This window comes from Balearica regulorum, chromosome 21 (assembly GCF_011004875.1).
Source record: "Balearica regulorum gibbericeps isolate bBalReg1 chromosome 21, bBalReg1.pri, whole genome shotgun sequence".
In the NCBI taxonomy this organism is placed as follows: Eukaryota; Metazoa; Chordata; class Aves; order Gruiformes; family Gruidae; genus Balearica; species Balearica regulorum.
In genome coordinates this window covers 2,091,746-2,117,521 of record NC_046204.1, presented here as the reverse complement: position 1 = coordinate 2,117,521, position 25,776 = coordinate 2,091,746, and positions in this window count along the sequence as shown.

Genomic DNA, 25,776 nt, shown 5'->3' with positions numbered 1-25,776 from the left:
CAAGGACATCGACAGGGACAAATAATGCTGTTGTGGCAACACATTATTACTCTTCTGCTGAGTACTGACAGTCATAGTTTCAAAGAGCTGGGCTGAGACCTGCAGTCACAGAGCAAATAAAGGGGCTTCTGCATTCTCGGCTTCATCGACACCATTTTCCTGACAGTGTTTCCTCCTCTGCACCTTCCTTGCAGTGGGCTAAGTCTTCCCTGCTAGCCTGCTGAAAGCCACAATTTCACCTGTTGTCACAAGTATGTTAGTAGTAATGTCCAACTGAACAGCTGTATGCTTCCTGCTCTGCTGCAACTAATTGACTAGTAAGTAAAGCCTTACAGCAGGATCACTGATCATACTCCTTTTGTTCAAGTCTGAAATTTAATTCACTTACCAAAAATTTTGCTGGGCACAAATCATCTGTGTTTCCACATCCTGGCTCCAAGATATTAGCTGGAAAAAAGACAGACAGATAGTTGGTTATAAAGAAGAGCAACAGATATTTTATTTCTTTGGAATGCAGAGCAACACAGGCATATCTGAAATGCAATGGTTATTTTGAGGCATGTTACATTGTCTACATGGTCTGTTATACAGAATTCTGGACTCAATTTCCTCTCCAGTCTCTATGAGTAATCACTTCCTTTCTCTAGACTTTAACTTCCTCAGTCAGTAAAAGGGGGAAAATTATACATACTCTCCTTAGAAATGCATTTAATGACAAACCTTTAATGTAATAGCTAATGGTGCAATATCATTAATAAAGGAGGAGATCAGCTGCCAAGTTTCTTGGGACATATTACCATCCGTATCAGTGACAAAGTTATACATGTCTGCTTTAGGTTTCTCACCCAATAGTCAATAGTGAAACTTGAGAATACCTGTTCTAAGAGGAAACTTTGCTTTCCATTACTATGACTAAAAAAAAATGAACAGTGGTAACATTTTGTGCTTGTTTTTACCAGCTTGTAAATCCAACTCCAAGATGTGAAAAGAAAATCCTTAGTTGAGAAGGAAATAAAAAAAACCCGGAACTCAGTGACAGACACTCCAGTAAGGCCCTAAGACTCAATTACACATGGATTTCCTGTTGAGTATCATCTTGACTTTTCTCTAAAAGTAACTTTGTAGAGAATGCTTGCAGATTTCCTTGGGTCATCCACTTGAAGTAGTGAAATAACGCTTGTATTAAGCGGGATCTTAATAAGAAACAGTATAAAGAGAGATTAAAAAAAGGTAAATTAAGATTTTGAAAAGTTTGGCAGTGGGACAGAACAAAAATCATGAACATGAAGGCAGCAGAATGTTCCCCACTTTTCCATCCCAACTATCTTTTAGCATGGAGAACTTTTCAGTTCATATGTCAGACTGATAGCAAATGACTTGGACAATTCTGACAGCTAGTTGTATTTGTACCATCTAGAGTATAAAATAATAATTTCTCAAATCTGTTCAGTAAGGCAGATGTTGGTGAACAGCACTATTACAAGCCAGGTGCCCATATAAGGCACAGAACCACGATAAGGCTTAAATTGGTGCTCCCAGGGTGATACTTTGTTCTTTACATCTCAGAATCCATACTGTCTCCATAGCTGTACTGTGATAGTCTAGTTGGGCTAAAGAAAAGATTCATTCTGCTGAGGCAAAAAACCTGAAGGCACAGCCTTTGACAAGCACAAATTTTAATTAATATACTTGCTGTGAAGTAGCTGCTGCCAGGAAAAAATGAACAGAATTTTGGCTTAAATAGCCTAGACATCAAAGAACAGATCCAAAGTGGTCTACATAAAAAGCTGTATGGTAGCAACTCAAAGGCAAAAATAGAAAGGTCTTAGCCAAACCATGAAACATCAAGGAAACAGAAAAGAAAAAAAAAAATCTATTGCTTTTTTATTTCTGCTAGCCTTCTTTTGGACACATAGGCAATGATTTCAAATAATTGTACATAATACTACTAAAGCCTTGGATTATGTGTGAACCCATACATGTCAGAACAACAGAAAATAGTTATACAAGAAGATGATCACTATGTGAGAAATACATGTACAAAGTACAAACAGGTGTTGGGGTCAGGGTTCAGGACTGAGCCTGCCAGATATATGTAAGAGAGAGTATCACCGCTAACAGTCCTAGTTCAAATCCTAGTCGCTACTCCTAGTTCAAATTCTGTCCATTATTTGGAGTGGATCTGAACAATTTTTCCTTTTCCCCAACCAATATGCTTGAGATCAAAACTTGTGAGCATACACAAGACAAAACAAAGGACTCAACATTTATTGACTTAAAATGAAAATGACTTCAACTGACAGCATGATGCCAAAACATACCGATGAAATATATTTCCATTATAATTCTATTCCGTCTGCAACTAAGATTGTCATATACATTCAGCCTCTTGGTACCTAAAGACGACTCTATCACTGATCTATCAAAGGCCAAATACAGCTATATGAGACCCAGAATATAGGATGCGATCCCTTTGCATACATGGAGTATGAAAATAAGCAACATGCTCATGATAGTAAGGTTGAAATATTATTCAGGTGGTTAGATCACATTCCCATATGGTTTGTAATGACAAATTAACAAGTCAAGACAGACACTACTAAAAAGAAGAGGTTTTACACTTTTCAGGAAAAGTTCAGAAGTAATTTTTAGACAAGACAACAGCAGCTGCTGTCAGGCTGCCTGCAGTTTAGACAGGAATTTTTCAGTTGCACATAGTGGACTATTAGATGGCAATCAAGCATGGTGAATTATAAACCAATTCTAACATAGTACGTAGGAACAAAATTCTTGACGTTTTTCCTAAGAAAAGGGCAAAGTTGTTCCTGAGGTAGCAACAACAGTGTACCGCCTTCTTACTAATACTTAATCATGCGAGTTGATTGGCTTAGTTAATGAAAGGGTGTTTTCCTCCAAGACTAATTCCTTCTTAAAAGTAATAAACAAGGCTTTTGTTTTATCAAGACATACTGTCAACAACATTTATCCTTCTTTAATTTTAGAGAACGATCCAAAATAGAAGAGAAAATGTATTTTTACCCTTGTGGCCACTGTTGCCACAAAATATCAAAATGATCCCCTGCTACATCACTGAAAGAGGAGTAAGCCACTGTATGTTGGAATTGTTTGAAGACAGTAGTGACAGCAATTAGAAATATCTATAAAGGAGAAAAGTGATTTACAATATTATTGTTTGAAGTTCTGAGTAAGTATTGGTTCACAGATGTACAGTAATAACTTGAAAACCATGACATCATCCAAAAATTAATTGAAACTGAAGATAAGAACAAGTACTGCATATCCTAACTATGGGCACAGCTTGACTGTGTTTCTGCTCAGGGACGACCATCCTTACCATCTAGACAGAACCTAGACTATCAAACAATCAAACTAAAAATCCAAGATGCAGATGATGAAGTTGCAGTGCAAAAAATTAAAGTGAAAATTTAGAAGATGAATGTGGAAAAAAAAATTTTACAAAAATCAAAGCTCATATTCAGCCTTCCTCAAACATCAACAATTTACTAAAAGAACTAGTAAGTCAAAATCTAGACTCAAGCTTTTCACTGCATGATAGGTAAAAGTGAAGGAACTCTTAAGGAGGAGCACTTTGCTTTAGTGAGTTTTTGAGGAAGGTAGGTAGAGGTGCATCTAGTAGCTGCTACTTTCTTGTGGTAGAAGACATACAATTTACAGATGATTGTGTTAGATGATGTACAAACATTTAACAAATAGAGATGTGCTCAAAGGACACTCAGGATTTCAAATGGGTCACTCAAATACATTTAATAAAGACCTCACACTACAGCTCTGCACCCTATACTTCTCATCGGTAAGGAAAAAATAATCTATATTGTTTTGTTTAATTGGGTTAAATAGTGATATTGCTGTTTAGTAAAAGTAATTTTCTTATGAAAACCATGTTTATATGATGTCCAGAATGGAAAGTTTGCCACACGTATAAGCTAGATACTTACTGGAAAATCAGTACAGTTTAGGTAATTGGAATTAATTTCTAACCCCCTCAGGTTCAAGCAAGACTGCAATGAGACAAATACAAGGCAGTTCTGGTACATCCAGATCAGTTAGTGAGGAGATGTTAGACATCCTGTATCTCAAATTAGAAATATGCAGATGAAGCCAGAGATACTTTCAGTTATTCAAGTCTTTACAGGACTTGTCTACCCATGCCCAAAATGTACTGGTACAGTCTCCCTGCCTCTTGCCCCCTGCTCCTTCAACACAATTCCACTGGCACCTTTGTGCTCCAAGCAGGCCCTCTCCGAGTCATCCCAGATGACTCTCCTGGATATGAGTTTCTCCTGAAGCTGTGTGGACTGAGATAGCCCTAAGTAAAAACTTGAAGGTGGTTATGCAACTTACATAATCTATTCAAACGGATGACGCGACAGTAACACTTCCAGAAAACCAAAGAAAAGTTACAGAACAGGGATGAAAAGAATAATTTGTAAACAACCAAAAGGAAACCACTCTTCTAAGAACTTCCCTTTGCAGATTATCCTCTTCAAGCTGAAGTATTGAGAGCCTTTCTGATTTAGGCCTAGGATGCACTATCCGTGTTTTCTGCACCTAAGCTGCTAGTGCTCAGAGAGAATGAAGTAGGTGATCTCTCTACTCTGCATTCTGGAAGCTAGAATGGTAAAATAAATGAGGGGTTCACAGAGTCTTAGCAATTCATAGACTTGACCTACTTCAAAGAAAAGCCAGGAAGGGCAGTGGCAGGTTCATACTGTGAAGAAATTGTTGCTGCTCCAACCCACCATGCCAGATTGTACGACGCTGCTGGGAGGTCACTTGAACAGATTCACTACAGAACTCAAAGCCACAAAGTGACCTATTTTACGTCTGATAATGAAATAAGATGCTAGGAATCATTTCCAGAGAAGTACCCGGTCACTGACTGCAGTAAAATCTCTGTGTAGTTAGCACAGCGCTCCCTAGTATTGCCTGCACAAGTTTGTGTTAGAAACTTGCTAAACACACAACCACCTTCACTTTTAACACATTCCTTGTTTACATGAGAGACTTATAAAACACATACAATCAGAGGCAAATCACACAAGGATAAATATTATCAAGGTCAGTTTCTAATCTCAGAGTCCTGTAAGTCAAAAGTAACTCCTTAATGAGAACCATTTAAAACAGAAATTAAACAAGGGATGTATTTATACAATTAAATAACTGGTCAATGGCTGTCTGAAAAGTTTCTGAAATTTTTGGAGGAGGTTAAATTCTGAATTAAGAACCAGGAACTTCAAACCTGAAGCAGTAATTTTGGTGACAATTCTATTCTTTCTGATTAGTAATCCCTTCACAAAGAAGAAGGTACAGTTTCATGCTTCGCTACCAAAAATTAGGACAAATTTTCCTAATGAGCTCAACTCAATTTAGGTACCTAAATGATGGCTGAGTTCCCAAAAACACATGAGACAAGATCTAGCCTGCAACTGTATTCCGATTTCCTTTGGTCCATACGAAAATGGTATTTTGGCAAAATCAAGAGGTTTCACATCAACAGAAAAGAGCTCATTTGCCACAAAACAGGAAATTGGTGCTTTCTGACTCTTTCTGCAACTCCAAGGACTTGTTTTTCGTAAGAACTTACTACTTGGAAAGCCAAGAGAACTTTAAGCATAAACAGACTTTTGCAATACTAATCAGGAGTTAGCAGTGAAGGTATTGTTTCACAATCTACTAAACCAATAACCTGTTCTGATGTCAAAAGCTATGGATCTGTCATCTCCTGCTCTTGCTCCCTTTATTGGACCAAATTAGCTTTAATGTAGCAGTCAGCCAGATCATGGTGCTGATATGGCAGGGGGGAAAAGAAAAAGCTTTCATTTTCAGCCTCCTCATCTTGATGACCAACTGCACAATCATGACTGCCTGCAAAAGGAAAGCTTGACTGACAAATGCAACTGCACCTTCAAAGAACAAGAAACATGGTCCCAGGAAAGGAACTACTTCTCTCTCTATTCTGACATTCTGTAATAAACTAAACACAAACTGTCTACTGCTCCGTTCTGACAGTGGAGATCTTAGGAACATAAAATACGGAGCCCAGATATCACAGCAATTCTCATCTCAGTTCTCTCTGTTTCCTCCCAAAGCCTGCATGATCTCACTGCTAAAGCACTGATCTTGGTTCTGTGCACGAAATGGGTGTATACTGGCTGACTTGTTAGCACATTTTTCTTATGCTGCTGGGTGCTCTTCTCTCAGCATCCAGTATTTTTGGGTTTGCCTTTGAAAACATGGTCTGTAATGGAGAGGCTGGGAATACTTTTTGAGGAGAGGAAAACGTATTTCAAACTGAGCAAGAAAGCCGCCCTTCCAAACACTAAGAGCAAAGGTTCATGCAAGAAAACTGAGTACAGTATTTTGCACATATAAGAAAATTCTGACAAAGTGAGGTAATCTATAACTTTACAACCTGGATTTCTACCCCCTGTATAGGGACAAAGGACACTGCTGATATGTTCCAGGTGTGGATTCTGCATGCTAAGACAGACAGATTTGTTAAGCATCAGCTGAGTATGCATCTGCCTGCTCCTTTTGCTGCAGGTTGCAGAACTGATGTTATAATAGGCAGACTTCAAAACTGCAAAGAACACTCCTTTAAACATGAGGGTCAGGTGGTTCTGATCAAAAGAAAATAAATCAGAAAAGCAAACAAATGCACTCAGTAAGCCAAGTTTCACCATGAAAGGCAAGAGGGTCTTTTTTCTTTGCCTGCTATTGCCCCTATTATCCTTAAAATAATGGTTCTGGGAAGGAGATTTCAATATATATCATAAAAAAGCTGTGGCCAGCCTAGAGAGCACATTAACCAGAGGGAAAGGTAAACTACTCTGGATGTTCTAATGAATGAAATGATTTAATAACATCAGCTAGTATAGCTCACTAATAAAAACTTTCATAAGCTTTAGCACAGTATTTTACTCACTTGAGAATTCTTGACAGCTGTTAAGACACTTTCCAGCAATCCAATCAGGGCAGGGGAATGGTACAATTCCAATAATTAATTTCAGAATTTGTCAGAAAATTAGAGAAAATGATGACTTTTTTTTTTTCCTCTTAAAGAAAAAGGTATTATATCTGACATCCAAAATATTTCCTGAGGAATGGTACTATGGAAATATTTACACATGGCAAACATGCTGAAATCTGGGTAAGAACAAATCCACAACGGTTCATGGGGCTGAGGGAAGTACCGACAGTCACAGACAACTAGGAAGGTCTGTTGCAGGTTTTATTTTTGGCTTGGTTAAACGTGATATATAAGATTATCAGATGTACTGCAGAGACATAAAGCAGTATAGAGACAAGACCTGGGCTATTTAATGAAACACCTTCTGTTAAAAATTCAGCTACATAAAAGGGCTGTATCCTCCAAACCTCTACAGGCCCAAGCAGAGGTTCTGACGAGCAAACTGTTGTTTTTATTGATGAGCTCATCTAAGTACAAACCTCTTTCCATCTTTGGATAAAACTGGTAAGCAGAGGGATGTACTACACTAAGACCTGGGCAACACAGGGACTACCTCTCTGTCTTACTACCAAAGGCAGTTTATGACTCAGCTTAAGACAGACAGACCTCCAAACCTACTCAGCACAACTAAATGCCTTGCACCAGGCACATGGCCTAGACTTCAAAACTATCAAAAATAGATACCTTGAGAAAGATGGGACGTGCAGGGCCTTGTAGTTATTTGCAAGTATCCACATTCAACCTAGACAAGACAAGATCTTATGCTGTGTGATCTGCATTTCTATTATTTACTTGGCTTCAAGATTTTTTTGCAGTATATCAAAAGCTAACGTGGATAAGTAGTTTACACAAACTGGAAAAAATAACTCCAGAGCTCAATTTGTGGCTCTGATATCAGCTGCTTTTTTGCAAAATTTGACAGGTCATTTACCCTAATTTCCACATACAAAGTAGATTTAAATAATAGTTCCAGATGCATTGGGAGAGCAAGATGAGCACGCAGAGGTGAACTGAGATTTGTAAAGTGCTTCAAAATCCTTCAGCTGCAGACACAGAAGTAAATATTCAACGTTAGAAAGATTTTGGTGTTCAAAAAGCTTTTTTCCATTATAACTGGGAATTTCACACACCCAAAGGATACACTGCCCCTTTCCTTGAACCAAATTCATTTCTGTTACTACTGCAATCACAAAGCCTGATGTAGCGCTTACGTCCAAGTTCTTGGCCTGTGTATTGTGGTCACCAGAAAAAACATAGCCTATTTTTCTGCAAGGTAGGCCAACTCTGCATAACGCTGCAAGTGTCAAGAATGGTGAAGGTACAAAGGCCTCAGAGAATATGTTACTTCGCTGTGCAGACAGCTAACACAGAATTGCTTGCAGCAGGGCAGGAAATCATATCAAAGATCTCTCCATGATCTTGGCACCTCCCACACAGATCCTCATCCTCCCTACTAATGCTCATGGAGCTCAAGATTGCAACAACTCCTGTGCTTGTCCAGTGGGACAAGGAACAAAAGGCTTGAGCAAAATGATCACGGATGTAAGATGCTGATACTGTCTATGTGGTAAACTCAACCATTTTTCTAACATCCCAGCTTAAGAATAGTCAGCTGTTCCGTGTGGCCAAGATAACAAATCTCGCTCACAATGCAAGGCAAACGGAGGCATTCTGAAGAAAGAATGAAGAGATTTGAAGTCAAGATACATGTTTTAAAAGGTTGGGCCAAGTGGCATATGCCTGTCTGGTAATTCCTTCTGCCTTCATCTTCTGAACTGTGTAATAGCGTGTGACTAATATCAGTCCTCCCACTTCTTCAGCCTAGTCATTTCAGCTGATATTTTAAAGTGTACCACACTACGTGCTGACATGCCTCCACCCTCTGCTAGCTTTCCTGTTCTAGAGAGAGACAGAGAGAGAATGACTCATGCATCTCTCCTACTATTCAAGCCTTTTAAGCAAATTCAAAGGCAAGTTTTAAAGGTGCTCTCTTGATTTGGGAATGCCTGGGTGGGGTTTTCTTTTTCTGTGTGTGCTTGCTTTGTCAAATTATATGTAATTTTCCAACCTCTATGATGCTGAGACATTTTAATAATTCATGAACCTTTCTGACACTGTCAAATTGCCATTTGGAAACGTCAGAGGCACCCACTGCTATAGGCATTTGTGAATGCCTATAGGAAAGGAAATGGAAAAAAAGAAGGATGGTAGAATTAGGTTGCTAAATGCCACGTCTGGCCTGCGTTCTATTTGACAGTCATAATTAAAAGCTGAGGTGGTGGAAAGAAGAAAGTGAAAAACCTGAAAGTGAATGCATTTTAGACCTGATACCAATGCTAACTGACTTCAGGATGTTCTAAAGAAAAATAAATACTGCAGATTGTTATTTCATGTTCCAGCATATTTATGTCAGATTTAAATGTGAAGTATTTTATCACCAACTCTGGACATCTTCAAGAGATAGCCACATGATGATTATAAAACCAAAGGTAGAGCAGCAATCAATCCCAACTGCAAAATGAAGAAACAATAAAACTGTCAGGAAACATGGACTTGGAAGTGCATCTCTAAGTTTCACAAAACTTGAGCTATTTTGAAGAGGCAGGCTATACTTTAAGAGCAGATGAAAATCCTCATCAGGAACCTGCCTGCCTGCAGATCCTGCTTCACCCAAACATAGCTGGTTATAACAGTAATCGGATCATACAAAAAAAAAAAGCTAGATCACTACAAGGGAGATCCTCATCTCTTATGGCTTTACAGGTCAAATTGGCCTCCATCTGGGAGCTGGCATGCAGCCAGTGGATGTCCTATGGTCATGTGGCCGTAAGGCAACAGATGAACTGATCCTTTGCTTTTTTATCATGTAGAACTTTTTTTTTTTTTTTTTTTAACTTTGACTCATGTTAAGAGTTCTTAGATGGAACAGAAAACAGCCCTTTAAAACAGCTACTTAGAATCAAGAAGCTAAAGAGAAAATGCTGTTTGGAAGAACTGTGTTATTTTGGTTTTAACCTAGACCCCCCAGAGAACAGGAAAAGGAGAAAGTCATTAAGGAGATCACCAAGAAAACAAGTCAGCTCTGTGAAGCGCTGTTTTCTCACAAACTTTTTTATTCCAGGTCAAATCTTGACCTCAGACATATCTAGAAAAAAGTACAATCCACTTATAAAGGCAGCTTGCTTAATGGCACCTAATGTTGTGCCCAGAGAAACGCTACCTTAAGAAACCCAGATGTCTTCTTCCTCTCCCAGTAACAAGCTCCTAGTGATTGAGAGACGTTTGTTTTTCTGGAAACCGAACATCTAGGAAAGACCTAGGAGAATGAGGCAAAAGGGAGATAGGGGACGGATGTTGGATAGCTTGATTAAAAGGTTGAACCTTTGAAAATACAAGTGGCTGGAGAAACGCTGAGCTATCTCTTGCTCTAGACATAAAACCCCACTGCCTCCCTCTAAAACAACCCAAAGGTAGACTGTAATAGCATACTTCCAGTCAACCTCACCTCTTTGATTCAGTTATGATGAAAAACTTCCATAAACTGCCCTGAGGAGGAAAAACAGGTCAAAGTGCTGCCCTGAGCTAGATTCCTCAGCATCTGTCCTGTTTGTGGGGAAGGCATGAGCAGATGCACGGGCCACTACCACTTCAGTGGTGCTTCCTTCTCAATTGCCACCACACACACCACATTTTTTGGAGAAGGAAGTCCTCCGCTTTGCGGTAGGCTTCTCTCAGCTCCCAACTGAATACCAGGTGCGACTGAGATTCCCTCCTAAGGAAAGGCCTTTTAAACTGCTCAGCTACTTTCTTTTCATACAGCTTTCCCTACACAATCAGTTTCCAAACACAGCTGCTGTCTTTCCTCCACCTTCACGCCCTGCACCAGCAGCAAGACAAAATCCTCAGTAGACGAGTGAGCGACGCTGCTTCTGGCACGGACGCCAAGCGCAGCTCCGGAAAGGTCGCTCCTCAACACCTCCCGGGTGCGGGGGACAGCAAGGCCCAGCCCTGTAGGGAAGGGGCCTCACCGCAGCAGCGGGGACACGGCGCCCTGTGCCCGGCCGCAGCCTTCGACGAGCACCGACACGTGCGGAACCGGCTCCCCGCCCTGCCCTGCGGCAGCCCGCCCTGCCCTCCGGTCGGCCCGGCCGTCGGCCTCTGCCCGCGGCGAGATGGCGGCCGCCAGCGCTCGCGCTGCCTCAGGCGCCGGGCGTTCACGCGCGTGAACAGCCCGGCCTCGTGCGCTGCCGCAGCTGAGTGGGGGTGGGGGGGGGAAGCGGCGGAACCCGCGCGGCGGCTGTGGGCCTGCCAAGGGAGGGGGCGCGAGGCCGCTGCCGCCCCTGCACCCGCTGCCCAGGGCCCCGCGCTGGGGCCGGTCCCTCGCCGGCAGCGCCGAGGCACGGCCCCTTTAAGAGCCCCGGCGGCGCCCCCTGGCGGCCGGTGCCCCCCCCCCCCGCCGCCTGCTGCTGCGCTCCGCCCGCCTTCCCCCGGCGTTGGGGGCGGTGAGGAGCCGCGGCAGCGCCAGCACCCGGGGCGCGGGCGGCGCCGCCGCCTCGGCCGCAGACGGGCGGAGGGAGCTCCGCAGGGTTACGTCCCTGCGAGGGGCCGGGGCGCGAGCAGCAGCTGCTGCCTCCCGCGGAGCCGCCCGGAGCGGAGCCGCCGCCGGGACGGGGCGGGCGAGCGCCTCTCCCCGCTTGCAGCGGCTGGTTGGCGGACGCGGGCTCCGAGGACTCCGCGTGGTCGCAGCGGCGATCCGCCGGTGGTTTTTACAGCGGTCGAGTCCAACCCAGGGGTTTTTCCTCGTTAACAGCCCACGGACCCCGGCCCTAGCGCCAAACGCCGCACCTCCATCTGAAGCACCTGCCCGCTTCAACGACAAACGGGTGCGGGAAAAACAGCTCGGGTCCGTGTTTCCAGGCTAGGACCGGTATCCCGAGTAAAGCTCTCAACTCTCGGCTCTCATCTTTGAGCACAGATGTGGGGAGGGGGACCAAGGCTCTTCCCAAACAGCTTTCCAAAAAACTAGAAGCTTCCCCAAAACCCTCTTTGCAGTTACAGCAAGCGAAAACCTGGGAAAGCCTTTCCAATCCACTGTCCCTGACCCTTGGTGGGGTAAATTTTCTCTTCCTAGGGCTGAGGTGTTGAACACGCACGTCCGTGCAGTTGGCGTTTGGAGCCTCTGAGCGTGTCGGCGGTGCCCGGGAGCAGCAGCCTCTCCCTCCCAGCGGGGCTCTGAGCCGACATATGTCAGTGACTCACTCAGGCACTTGCCAAATCATTAGACCATGAATACCTCTTAAAAAAAAAAAAAAAAACCACCGAAAAAAACCCAAACAGAAAAAAAAGCAGCCCAATAGCAGCTTCTAAAGAATAAAGAAGGGACACACACAAAAAAACCCCAACAAACTGTATCAATGTTCCCAGCCAGCCTCCCCCTCCTCACAGGGCAAGCTATTTGTCTGAACTGGGAGGCAGCATTTTATCACTTAGAGATCGCAAGTTCGATTGCAAAGTCTAGTCTGATGGCTGGCTGGATAATTTGTCTCTCAGCTCAGAGAGAAATGATGGAAGTCAATTTGACAGCTGCGAGGCTCCCCAAGGATTCCAGACCCAAAGTGCATAGAGCAGTGACAGACACGGCAATGCTCTGAATATCAATGAAGCTCTGCCTGGGAATAATGCTGAGGCAATACAAATTGCACATGTTCAGCTGGAAGGTTATCACTATCATTATAGTTATTAATTATTGTTATTATTACTTCTATTATTAAGACATAAAAGAAGCCAAAAGCTCCTCCTGGTCTCATAGAAAACAGATGAGTTCCCAGTTCTGACCCCCACACTGCCCTCCGTATCGATGTAAGTGGAACTACACAGCCTTAAGAATATCCTGCACCACAAAAAGCTACAAAGCTTTCCGCTAGGTAGCAAAGGAGTAGTTCTTGCTCTGAGGTCAGGGAAGAAGGTGACTCATTTGGACCCAACTTTCCTGTGCCTCGTACAGAGCGCTGAGAGTGGAAACTCTATTGCTTTCTCTTCTCACGGTGCTGGTAGCTGCCCTGTAGATCTGTAAATGATTAGACAGGATGCAAGGCAAGGACGATCAGAACCAAAGTGCAAGAACGAAAGTATATGCAGTTCTCCTGGTGTGCATTCAGACACAAATCTGTCGAGCTGGTAACTGCAGATCTTACAGGAGAGTGTGGCCTTCAATTTCTATCAGATTGCACTTTATTAGCTTAATATAACAAGATACAAGTCCCTACCAATTGGTTTCTTGGGTGGGTGGCAATAAAACTTAACACCTGTATTTGCAAGTGGCAGAAAAGGATGATCTCATGTGAAAGCCAATTTGGAGTCTTTGCTTATTCTAACTTCTCAGGCTTTATTGGAAGTCTTGGGCAGTTGGCTCAAATATCTTTACAGTGGAAGTCAAATGCAGCATATAAAAAAAAGGGGAAGAAAAAAACTCTAAGAAAAATGGCTTTTGTGCTCATATTCAAAACTATTCTTTTTTGCCATTGGAGAGAAGAGAGGTCAATTAAAGCAATACACTAGAACCTGCTTACATGGCAAATTTATTCCTGAAAAAACAGATTTACAAGGGAAACTAAGCTCAGTGGCAACACCAATTCAGTCAGAAGAAGCACAATTGTTTAGCTAAAACTATGGCAACTGTACAGATACTAACATGCAATCCTGCTTTATTAAATCAAACCTCTAGTGAATCTGTTATCACCATAGTAACACTGTAGTTATTACATGGAAACATGTTGAACTACAGTTTGATATTAGCATCTGGTTAGCATCTGCACAGTTTCTTATTCACATTACTAAAATTATAATCCAGGCAGAGAAAAACTTAAGTAAAACTATAGCTTTAAAGCCAAATCCTAGTCTCAGGTGCATTATATTTAACATACAGGTCCATAATACATACCCTGTATCTGGATTTACAATTAGGGTCTTGGTGTGGTATTTAGAGGTTAGTTTATGTATCTCCTAGGATGCAAATACACACACACTGTGCATAATACCGTAATAATATCCATGCAAAAAAAATTGCAAAACCATATGATAATTGCAGCTGACCTTCTCACAAGTGCTCTCCAAAGCAACCCAGGTTTGCAGAGACCACTTCAAACATTTCGTATCTTCAAGCAGTTTCAAACAGAGCTTGTTTTATTCTTATTTATTTTAAGCCACCTGCCACAACATTTTTCCTGTCTTCGTCCTCCCACATAAAGTGTGGCACTTTGTATTCAGGCCAGCGCCATTTTGTGAATAAAGTTAGGAATTCTGCAATGTGAGAAAAGCAATAGGTTTCAGGCCCAAAGATCTACACATAATCAAGATGAGAACCAGCTGAGTTACATCACTAGAAAAAGATATTCCTGGGTTTAAAAGAAATAGGAAAAATAATGGTTTTCTTTTGGGCTAATAATAGATTGCGATATAATTTTTTCCCTCTCGAGAAGTTTTTAAAAAGTTACATTTCCTTTGCCATTGAAGCCCACATACTTAGACTCCCGTAATCAAGTTTCTAGATAGAAGATGGAAACTAGTAAATATTCTTCCAGTTACTAAAACATAATTTCTTTTTTTTTGCAGGATGTAATGTATTAAAAAAATATAAGATGAAATAAAGTGTTGCACACTATTGAAAATATGCCTGTCCTTGCCTGGGGAAAGTTTGCTGCTATTTGTCATGCCAAACAAACATGGAAGAACAATTGCAAGTACACTACAATTTTAAGAAAGTCAGTAAATCAAAATACTTATTTTCTCAATATGTCTTTAAGTGAGTAAAGTATCAGAAGTCAATAGAAATAATCATACAAGTAAAGCCTGTAATATCAAATTAATTATACAAATAACAGGGAAAAGTGTTGTATAATTTTCACCCAAGAGTTAGATTGCTTATCTGCATTCTCCATATGTCTTCTTGTCATAACTGGACATTATACTGCACGAGAAGGCAGCACAATACAGAAACAAGAGTAACAGAATAGAATTTCTAGTAACAATTTGCTGCCTCAAAAAAACACCATAGAAAATTAAGTATGTTTTTCACTTGCATGGTCTAACAAACTACCCTCTAACTCAGCTGATTCGTATTTAGCTTCAATCATTACTAACAACCCATCTGCTACTCCTGCTCCACGTCAGCCACGTAACGTGGACATCTTAAGGAATACAGCCTGAGGCAGAGTAAAAGAACCAACTGGTGATCACAAGACAGGTTGTGTCATTTTCTTTTCTCCTCAATAACCTGAAGATCTCACAGGCAAGAAAACATAATTAATTGCCTAACAGCTGGCTGTTACACCTAAATAAAAGATCCATCCAGTGCTTTTTCTCAGGAAAAAAAGAAGCTTTTCAGAGACCATATCTCACAAACAACTGGAACAGGTACCATTTCATGCCTCTCTCACCACAGAAATCTGTTACATTACCGATTTCACTGCATGTTACGTTGTAAAGGCAATACATGTGATCCCTGTATCATGAAGTTATTTCCATATGGATTACAAACCCATTTCTTAATGTATGTAGGAAAGATGCATAAATTGAGCTAAACTGACTACATGGACTAACTTGCTACTACCCCTGAAGGCACATAACAGAGATGCAGAATAAATTACAGTGCTTATTCTAATCCAACTATTTGTCTATCTCAATATTCCAGTTTTCAAGCAAAACAATATTATGATTGTGTTGCACCTATCTTCCACTTTTGTAATGAACTAGAGTACATGGCAAGTGGTACAGGATTAAGTGCATAGCTTTTAAAAAAAAAGTGTTTAAGTATTTAAACCTGTAGATAATACTGAGATTTTCAAGAGTGCACAGGTACCTGCCTGTCACCAAAATCAGTGGCCAGTAAGATATCCCAGGTGGTCTCAAAAATACTGCCAGATATAACAGCTTTTCTAAAAGAGACTAATACCTTTTAGTTAATCCAGTCCTATGCACATGCCAAGTAGGAATATATTTAAAGAAGTTTTTTTAATGCTTTGATGATTATAGCTGTCTGAGGTTTCATCAGTTACTTGTTGAATATTCTTAGGGTTTGTGGTTTCAATTGCAATGGGAGACAAACTACTGTCAGAGCTTGCCCTGCCTTCAGAATTCAGAAGATGTATTCAATTTTTCTTCTGTTCATTCTGCTACCATGGAAGGTTTGATGGAGCTTACAGGAGACAAAAAGACAGAAGAATACTTGAATCTGTGAAATAAATAGCCATGAAGCTTTCTGAGCTTTCCAGAGGGTGCCCGCTTACATAAATACAATGAGCACAATACACTTGCATAGCCCCAAAGTGCTGCAGCTATAGTGGCTACAGAGAGTTCAAAGGGGCCTTCAGGGTTCATAGGCAACAAGTCTAGAGAGCATCTTCAAGGACATTTAGTCCTGTTGCCTATATAACCCAGGTCAAACAGTTCCACTGTGTAATTACTGCTACTGAAGTAGTTACTCTTCCCAGCTGTGTAACTGAAAATGAGCAAGCCTTCGTGTTAGCCCATATGGGGGAGGAGTCTATATTGCTTAACTATGATAGCAGGTGAATGCTGGCACTGTATTGGGATGAGATTAACATTACTAGTGTTTTACATACACTTACTTTCTGCAGTGTAGGATAAAAAGCACTATTTTGGCTCAAGCTACTGCCACAAACTGAAATTCAGTGCAACAGGCCCTACAATAACTAGATACAAGCACAGAGCAGCATCCATTGCAACCTGCAAATCTGATACGGTGCATTTCAGTTAAAAAAAAAAGCATCAGTACACAATTAGATAGCATAACCACCACCACTAAGGGCAGACAAACAGAAGTAACAACAATTGAGAAAGGGATTAACGCATACAGCTTTTCTTGTTCTTTGAGTCACATGTCAGGTTTATAGACACTTTTCCCCCTTAAATATAGGTTCTGTAACTCCCTCTTGCCTCCCACATAACGCAACAGGCTAAAGCTAGTTAAGACATGATACTTCTCTACATCAGATAAGGATGAGAAGCAGCTTTGACAAACTCAACAGAGTTACACCAGTAAAAAGTCAACATAAGAAGAGTTCAGACTCTACACTTTACTTAGGGGTTCTTAGCCAACTCAAGCTCAACTTATCTTATGCACACAAAATCTTTGCAGGGAAAAACACATCACTTCAGACTTACTAAGAGGTGAACCAGGTGAAGCCAGTAACCTACCAGGACTAATCCTGCCTGGCTTACTCCACAGTAAAACTGAAGTACTGTGTATTCACTAGACTTTTCTTCAGCATAGCTCACACACATCGGTTACTCTAAGGTTACTTCTTGCTCCCCCCCCCCTTTTTTTTTTAAACAGGAAGAGAAGCCCAGCAAGGACCCACACTGAACAGTCACATCTCATAGAATCCCAGACTGGTTTGGGTGGGCAGGGACCCCACAGCCCATCCAGTGCCACCCCTGCCACGGGCAGGGACACCCTCCACTAGCCCAGGTTGCCCAAAGCCCCATCCAACCTGGCCTTGAACACTGCCAGGGAGCCAGGGGCAGCCACAGCTTCTCTGGGCACCCTGTGCCAGGGCCTCAGCACCCTCACCAGGAAGAATTTCTTCCTAAAAGTAAAAAAGTTGCCTTATCCATACCCCTACTTAAATAAAAAAACCACCACCATACCAGGATTGATCTTTTGCTGTGCCTCATCTCACTCTGGTGTTCCCTTCCCCGCTATTCAGCTCACCTTTCAGGAGAGACTGCTGCTTCCAAATGGCAATTTCTTAAGCACCTGTGAGAGAACTTAATTGGAACTAATTATCTATTGGTTGTCTGGGACCTGAGGAGTCACTGCAATTACTTCAGTCAAGAAACAACCTGGGGGAGGGTGTTGCTTCTTTTCAGAGAAATGAGCTAAGCTACTCTCTAAAGGAAAGTTCTTAAAGAGATGGAACCTGTCAAGTACAAGTTAAGTACAAATCAGTGAAATCACTGCAAACAATGATTTATTATGACCATTAATAATCACATCTCTAACAGTAATATATATATATGCTCACCAAAAAGAGGTCTTCTTGCACTAGTTTTGATATGATTACAGAATTGTTTGTTATCAACATAGACAAGGCAGAGGCTGCCGTTAAGATGCATACGCGAAGGGAATAAGGAGATAACGAGCAACCTTGGATAATTTTGGGCATGGGTCTAACTGGGAGTTATTCATCTACATGGAAAAAAAGGAAAGGCAGAGATGAGAGGCTAGAGAAAGAAGGAAGTTTAGTAGAAAAGGCTGTGAGTTGGAAGAAATAGTTGTGAGCCCAAACCAGAAAGAATTCAATGAAAACTGCAGAAAATTCTCTGGTGATTTATAACTGTACAGTTCTCATTCTATGAAATAATGATAAGTGAAATTAAGTCCTCTTTCAACACTACAGGACATTTCCTTGTGATGGAGATGAATCCCTTAAGAACTGTGAGGAGGAGCATGAGCCATAGTGAAATATTACTGTTTTAGCCAAGAGAGAGCAACATCAACTTTGTAATGTATGTTTGCCTGCGTAGCCCAGGTGCATTTTAACCAAGTCTCCCAGGAGATTTGCCTAAGGCCAGACTGTTGCTGTATAAAAAGAATAGAAAAGAAATATGTTTAAGTAAAAGCAAAGGTAAATTTGGCTGGACTGCTGCCTAATGGGAGAAAGAAGGAATAATACAATTTTTTAAAAGCGACTTGCCAGGGGCTGGCTCCCCTTAGTTAGACTTCCCTGCAGCACACATGCTTGGGAAGATCCAAGCCAGCTATTTATTTTCAGTTCTGTTGAAATGCAAAATAACAAAGATAGCCCTCCTGGAACTATAAATAACTAGCTCAGGACAAAGCAAAAAAGTTTACAGAGCACACGGTTTTAGTAGCAGCCAAGGCAGAGGCTCTAAGGGGATGATATCAAGAAGCACGAATGCAATCTTTACACTTAGCAGCTACATTCTTAAACCAATTTAGCTCTGACTTCAGTGACTGCAGAACCAAGCAGAAGATGACCAAAGGAGGAGACAATGATGGTATGATGGTACAGTGATGGGGAAAAGTGCCAGGGAAAGGAATAAAACTGTAAATCCATTTTTAGGGCAGGAGCTGTGTTGCTGGAGGATCCCTCTGTCGGTGTTGATTATGGCTGGATGGCAATGGGCAAGATTCTCTTCAGATCCAAAATATTAGCCAGATTAAATTTTCTCAGAAATCAGCAGTATCTCCTTGACAGCAAACTAGATAGCAACTATGGGCAGTACATGAGGTGTTAATCCTAGCACAGTACCTAAAGAAATCAGAGGGTCTAGCTTTTCCTCTTTCCTTCAAGACTGGACAAAGTCATTATCTACCAGATGACAGTTAATAAAGTCCAAGAGCCCCTGGGGATTCACTTACCTGATAGACTTAGACTTTGTAGGTAGCTCTGACAGTCTTCCTGGAGAAGACCCTATATGCTTGAAATCAAAAAGCACGGCCGTGTGTCATAGTAGACTGCATTAGTAAAATTTTTTATCGTGCCTTCTATCTGTTGGGTAGTGTCCGTTAAAGTCAACAAAAAATTTTGATAAAATCCACACTGAGAGCAAAGAACAAGGAGGAGGAGGAGGAGAAAAGGCCGGTTTTTACAGCTTGTATACAACTTTCCATAAAATCCACAGTTTTCCTTTCTGCATAATTTACACAAAGACCTTGAAGATGATAAATTAGGGGAAAGGGAATCAAAGAGTATTTGCATAAAATGGAAACAGAAAAAATAGAACTATACAGAATACATTATATTCTACTCCAAGGAAATTCACAGACCTGTTTCTATAATTGTGGGAAGGAAGCCAAAGAAGACTGGAAATACAGAGAAAGCTTTAAACAATTGATCTTACTGGGAGGTTACACTGGTACCTTTTATCCTCCTGGTATCCAGATGTTTCAGACAATACCCAGAAGTGAAACACTTGTAAGTTTCTAGGAAATCAAGTGGAGAATCATTTTCTTCTTTCCCTTTCAGCCTGCTGTCAAGCCATCTATCTAGCCTCCAGTACATGCCTATAAGTTCTCTGTAATACTGCAGACAGCCTGCCTCAGGGCTTTGATCTTGGGTCCTACAAAAGCCATGCAAAGGTGGATGGAGTTAGCAGTTGAAAAGGAGCATCCTGAGGAAGAAAATGTGTGTTGCAGCAATTGCTGCAGTGATGCCTGGGGTAGCACTGCTGAAAGAGAGCAAGGAATGCTGTGCTCCTGGACAATACCGTGTTTTTCAGAGAAGAGGTAAGGAGAATGTTTTGACAATCTGCACTTTTAATACCTTAAGTGAGTACAGAGATGTTGGAAATGGCTGTACTTTAGTGATGGCTGATGTCATGCCTTTACAGATTTAGACCTAGTGCTTCAATTACATACACAACGTTATTGCTCCAGCTTTGCCCTCAGAAATCTAACTGCAGCGGCCCAAATGCTAGATGCAGACCCCAATCTGTAAGGCATTACAAAACACTCCAAGATATTAAGCACAACTGCTAAGAGGTTAGCATTACTCTACCCTATTAACTGCAATCTGATGTGCCTTCTTGAGACAGATTTCAATGAAGAGAAATCCTCTGACAACCCCCGCCCCCTTCCAACATAAAAACTGGAGCATGCCTCTTTAAAACTAGCCTATTTAGGCCACAGATGCTAAATGAATTCAGCAGACAGACGGAGTAATGGAATGTCAGTGTTCCAGTCTGCTGCCTTGAAGCAATAGGGGTTTTTTTATTATTAATTTCTTCTCTCATTTTCCAAGGCTGCCTCTGGGCTCCATGCTTTAGATGCAGTATTCTTGTCAGTCTCGCTAACCCAATTTGGAAATAATTAAATTTTAAAATATTAAAGGGATTATAAATACTTCCCACCCCACTTCCCCCCCCCATTCCCTTTTATACTGTCCCTCTAAAACTGCTGAATTTTGCTTCAGGACTTAAAATGTGTTACTGCAGAATCTGATTTGTTACTGCAGTTTCCTTTGCAAAGGCTGGAGAATATCTGAAGGGAAAAAAGCCCAGAGTTAATTCCAGTAAAAGGTGCCCAGGAGCTTTATGAGATAAAGAGCTTTCTGCCATTCTGACATCTTGGAACCTGATCTCACTCCTATTTAAATTAATGTTAAGCCTCTCAAATTCTTAGAACAGAAAGATTTTTGTGTTGCATGTGAGTCCTCATAATGACATAAACAAGGATGTAGTTTATCACGGAATCATTGAGGTTGAGATCATCTAGTCTGACCACCCTGCTCAAGCAGGGTCAGCTAGAGTAGTTTGCTCAGCACCACGTCCAGTTGGATTTTGAATTTATCCAAGGATGGAGACTCCACAACGTGCCTGAGCAACCTGTTCCAGTGTTTGACCACCCTCACAGTAAAAAGTTTTTTCTTGCGTCTAGACTGAACACAAAAGTCCGTTTCTTTCTTGTCGTAGGGAGCCCAGACCTTGACACAGTACTTCAGATGTGGCCTCACCAGTGCTGAGTAGAGGGAAAGGATCACCTTTCTTGAACTGCCGGCAATGCTCCTCCTAAGGATGATGTTGGCCTTCCTTCCCATGAGGATGCATTGCTGGCTCATGGTCAGTTTGTTGTCCACTGGGACCCCAAGATTCTCCTCTGCAAAGCTGCTTTCCAGCCAGTCAGCCCACAGCATGTACTGGTGCCTGAGGTTACTCCTCCCTGGGTGCAAGACTTTGCATTTCCTTTTGTTGAGCTTCATGAGGTTCTTCTTTGCGCAGTTCTCCAGCCTGTCGAAGTCTCTTTGAATGGCAGCACAACCTTCTGGTGTCGCTCCTAGTTATCATCTGCAAAGTTACTGCGGGTGCAGTCTGCCCCATCATCCAGGTTATAAATGAAGATGCTAAACGCTGTTGGCCCCAGTATCAACCCCCGGGGTACACCACTACTGATTTGGCTCCAAGTGGACTTTGTGCCACTGACCGGAATCCTCCAGGCCCAGCCATTCAGCCAGTCTTCAATCCATCTCAATTTATCATAACTAGATTATTTTTACCATTATGCTCTCTATTACTTCAAGAAAATAACTGAAGCTTGGCACTGTCCCTATATACGGTATCCTACTCTGGAATACTATCATAATCATCAGAGCCCTTTGCTGTTTTAATTTTAGGCCTCACAGATCCCAGATATCCTCACAGATACAAAAGTAGACTTTGCATTTCACCGCTGTGAAGATGGAGGCAGAAAAGCGATGTAACTTGCCAAAGATCAAACAGCAAAATGAAAGGCAGAACTGTGAACAGATCCTAGGAGCCCTGTCACACAATCCCTAGAAAACACACCGTCACTGTGATGTATGGCTGCCTCAAACTGCCCACAAACTGCAAATATCTGCTTGATAACTTTTTCTGTACAGTTAGGCCAGCGTGAGACAATGAAGAGTATTCTAGTTGTTGCCTTTATTGTTTAAATAACAAACTTTTAATTTAACTAGGTGTAGTAAACTTTGGTGTTTAGCCTCAAAAAAAAAAAAAAAAAAAGAGGAAAAATATCTTTAGCCCTTGTTTAAAACCTGAGATAACTGGTGCCAAAACTTTCAAGCTGGCTTAGCATCTACACCATAAGTCCGAATCCAAACCCCTATGTTTTCTTTTTAACATCTGTGAGAAGCATCCAGATTTCCCAAAGTTTAAAACCAAGTATCTCCCACCGAGAACACCACATAATATCCCCTCATTATACCCTGTTCCTTGAGAATAATACAATTTCCCTGTTCACCTTGTGCTAATGGATAAAGCCTGAAGGTTGCTGAATATTTGGACACTTATACAGGCTTATAGATTTTTAAGGCAGCGAAGAACAGTCTCTCCTGTGTCGCACATCTCAGCCATTAACATCAGGTATTTTCTTCTTTTTATATGTCCCACAGATAGATTGTAAAGGTATGTATTTACAAGCCCTGAAATGGAAGCCGAGTTATGCTAATAATGTGCCTCCTGCTCTGACTGTTGGGAATCTTTTAAAAGATAGTTCTCCAGGTTTGGAAAGGCAAAGTCACGATGTGAGTCCCACAACAGATGAAGGTTTCCTAACTCTCAGGCTTGCCCTTTTGTGGGTTCAACATGCTGCTATTATTTTACTGCTACATCTGGAATAGAGCCTACAAAAGGAAAGATGAGACCATTACCAACTCGTCTATGCCATCTTTGTCCCACATTTCCATCTTGAAAGCATTCTGTTTAGCTTCAGATCTTTCTGGGTCACCAGTGGTTTGTTTCAACAACTGTACTCCAGACCTCACGGAGACTCAACCAGTCATTTTTGTTTATGGTTTCTATTTCCTGTATATTCTTCTCATTGATTGCATTTCCCAGGTCACACCATGTCTCGATGGAAAATAAAAAGTGGGGGAAACAAAGGGAATCCAGTGCATCACACATATCATGTGTAACACATAAGCTGAGGTTAACCAGAGCATGAGAATGGCTGTCTAGGAACTTAGCCTTACTTTTGCCTCGAGAGGAGTCAGCAGAATCCAATCTAACCCAGGTTCGTCTAATGATTTAGAGGCAAAATCCTGACACCATTGAGACAAAAGCCCAAACAAAGAAGGTCATTGGATTTCTCCAAAGACTCTAGGGACATATGAAAGAGGGCAGATTTGTGGTCTTTCCTGTCCAGAAAATGAAGTTACAGAACATGGAAATAATTTTATATTGAATATGGGTAGGGCTTAGTGACCTGGGTGCTTCAGACAAGATACCAGTCAAGATGTCACTGAGAATTCATACCTATAAAGATGTGTACATGATAACTTTACCTGAACCTGAGTTACAATGAATTACAGCTTGTTGTTTATACTGGAGCAAAACCTATTTGACTGTTTTACAATATCGAGGGAAGTAGTTTGGTTTGGCCACCAGAACTCAAAAGAATATAGTTCTGTTCCTCACTGAAGCAAAATCACTAGGTACTATTGGGCAAATAACATTCTAGTGCACTTCTAGAAAAGCCAGACACTGGTACGCACCCTGTAATAACTGGAAATGTCATCTGTCCGGCATTTCTGAACATGATGCCTCTATACGTCTGTTTAACTTTCATAAAATAACTGTTGCTTTGTGAGGGGATACAAAGATACATTCCTTAGATTACTTGAACTTCTCAGTTCTCATATAATCAGTGACTGTACATGAATCACAGTTATACTGAATATTTAGGTCAGAGAAAAGCATGCGAACTGACAACATAGTATGTAAAATTAAGGGCATTCTATCAATTTTTCCGTGACATGTTTTTCCTGGGTGTACTTCTAATTAGTAAATCTTCCAAAATTGTTTATTGTTTTTTGAGAATGAGTAGAGTTGGATGTTAAGCAAACAGGTTTTTTAATCAGTATAAATCCTCTGCATTTTTCAGAATAATTTTATGACATGACTTCAGAAAGAAACAAGCCTCGGTTAAAGTGGAAGTGAAGAGAGCAGCAATGGCAGCGTCAAAAGGACAGGAAGACTACACTTACATTATTGTGGGATTATGCAGTTGTAAAAGCATGAGCTAGTCTGTCTTGAAATAAAGGAACTCCTAGCTCAGAGCCCGTGGTTAGGCGTAGGACAGATACCCATTTTTTCTGCATCAGGCAAAGAAGGGATCCATAATACAGTGAGCTATACTTGGGTTGATGAAAAAAGCTTTTAAAAGATAGCAAGTGATGCCATACGTTTTCATTATGGAGCATGCTATGCAAAGATCTGGGTAGTCAGCTCCCACCAACCATCTGGAGAGAGAAGTCACTCAAATTTAAGTGCTGAACCTGCTGTGGTAGACAATCGGTGCCAGTGAACCACTCACTACTCTCCCCCTGTCTGTTTTCCTGCCTTTTGCTGCAATAGAGCCTTAAAATAAAATAATCTGGCTACCACTTTCCAAACACCCCGCTTCCAAACACCCCAGCTTCCATCTGCAGAGTGCACTTCATTCATTGGACAAAGTGGGCCACTTCCACAGAAAAAGCGATACTGAAGGTCTGACCAAAAGGGAAATGCTCTAGAAAAAATTGCCTCTTCTTTACAGAGCTCCTCATGGCCCTGTGTTAAACCCTAATTTCTGCTTTATGTCTCCCCGATTCCTCCTCAGTGCTTAATGTCTCTTTTGACTCCTGTTAAAAGCTTCCTGGGGCTGAGATCTTGGGAATCCAGCAAGCTCACTGGGTTTGCCTTATGAAAAGTGACTTTAAGTGCCAGGGAGGGTTTAGCAGCTTTGAAATAAAAGGAACTTTTAACCATGTTGCCATAAATTGCTTTGTTGCCTGTAGTCAGCAAGAATCAGTTTGAAGACTTCTGGAGCCTGAGGGTATCAATTGCTTTGTTTTTTCCCTCTATCAAATCTATCCTCCAGTGGCTTGTGTTACACTGCATGCTGCTCTGGGATGCTCAGCAGATGCTAAATGGGGCACAAGAGACATATCAAGCCCCTTGGCATGTATATATTTTTAAATCAAATAGGCAGACATGGGCAAAAGAATCTGTGATGGTGAATCAAATGTTCCTAGCTTGCTCTGTTCTATACAGTCATCCTGCCTCCCTGTAGGACTGACAGTAACTGAGTGACTAAAGTCTAAATAGCTTGGGATCGAGTGCTATAAGCCTTACTCATGTACGTACCAGTTCCAGTGGGCTCACTGGGACAGCTTATATTATAGTAGGTCATTTCATGGATGAAGACCTATGAAGAATATTTGTAGGTGGGAGTAATCTAATGAGGATAGAATACAGATTAT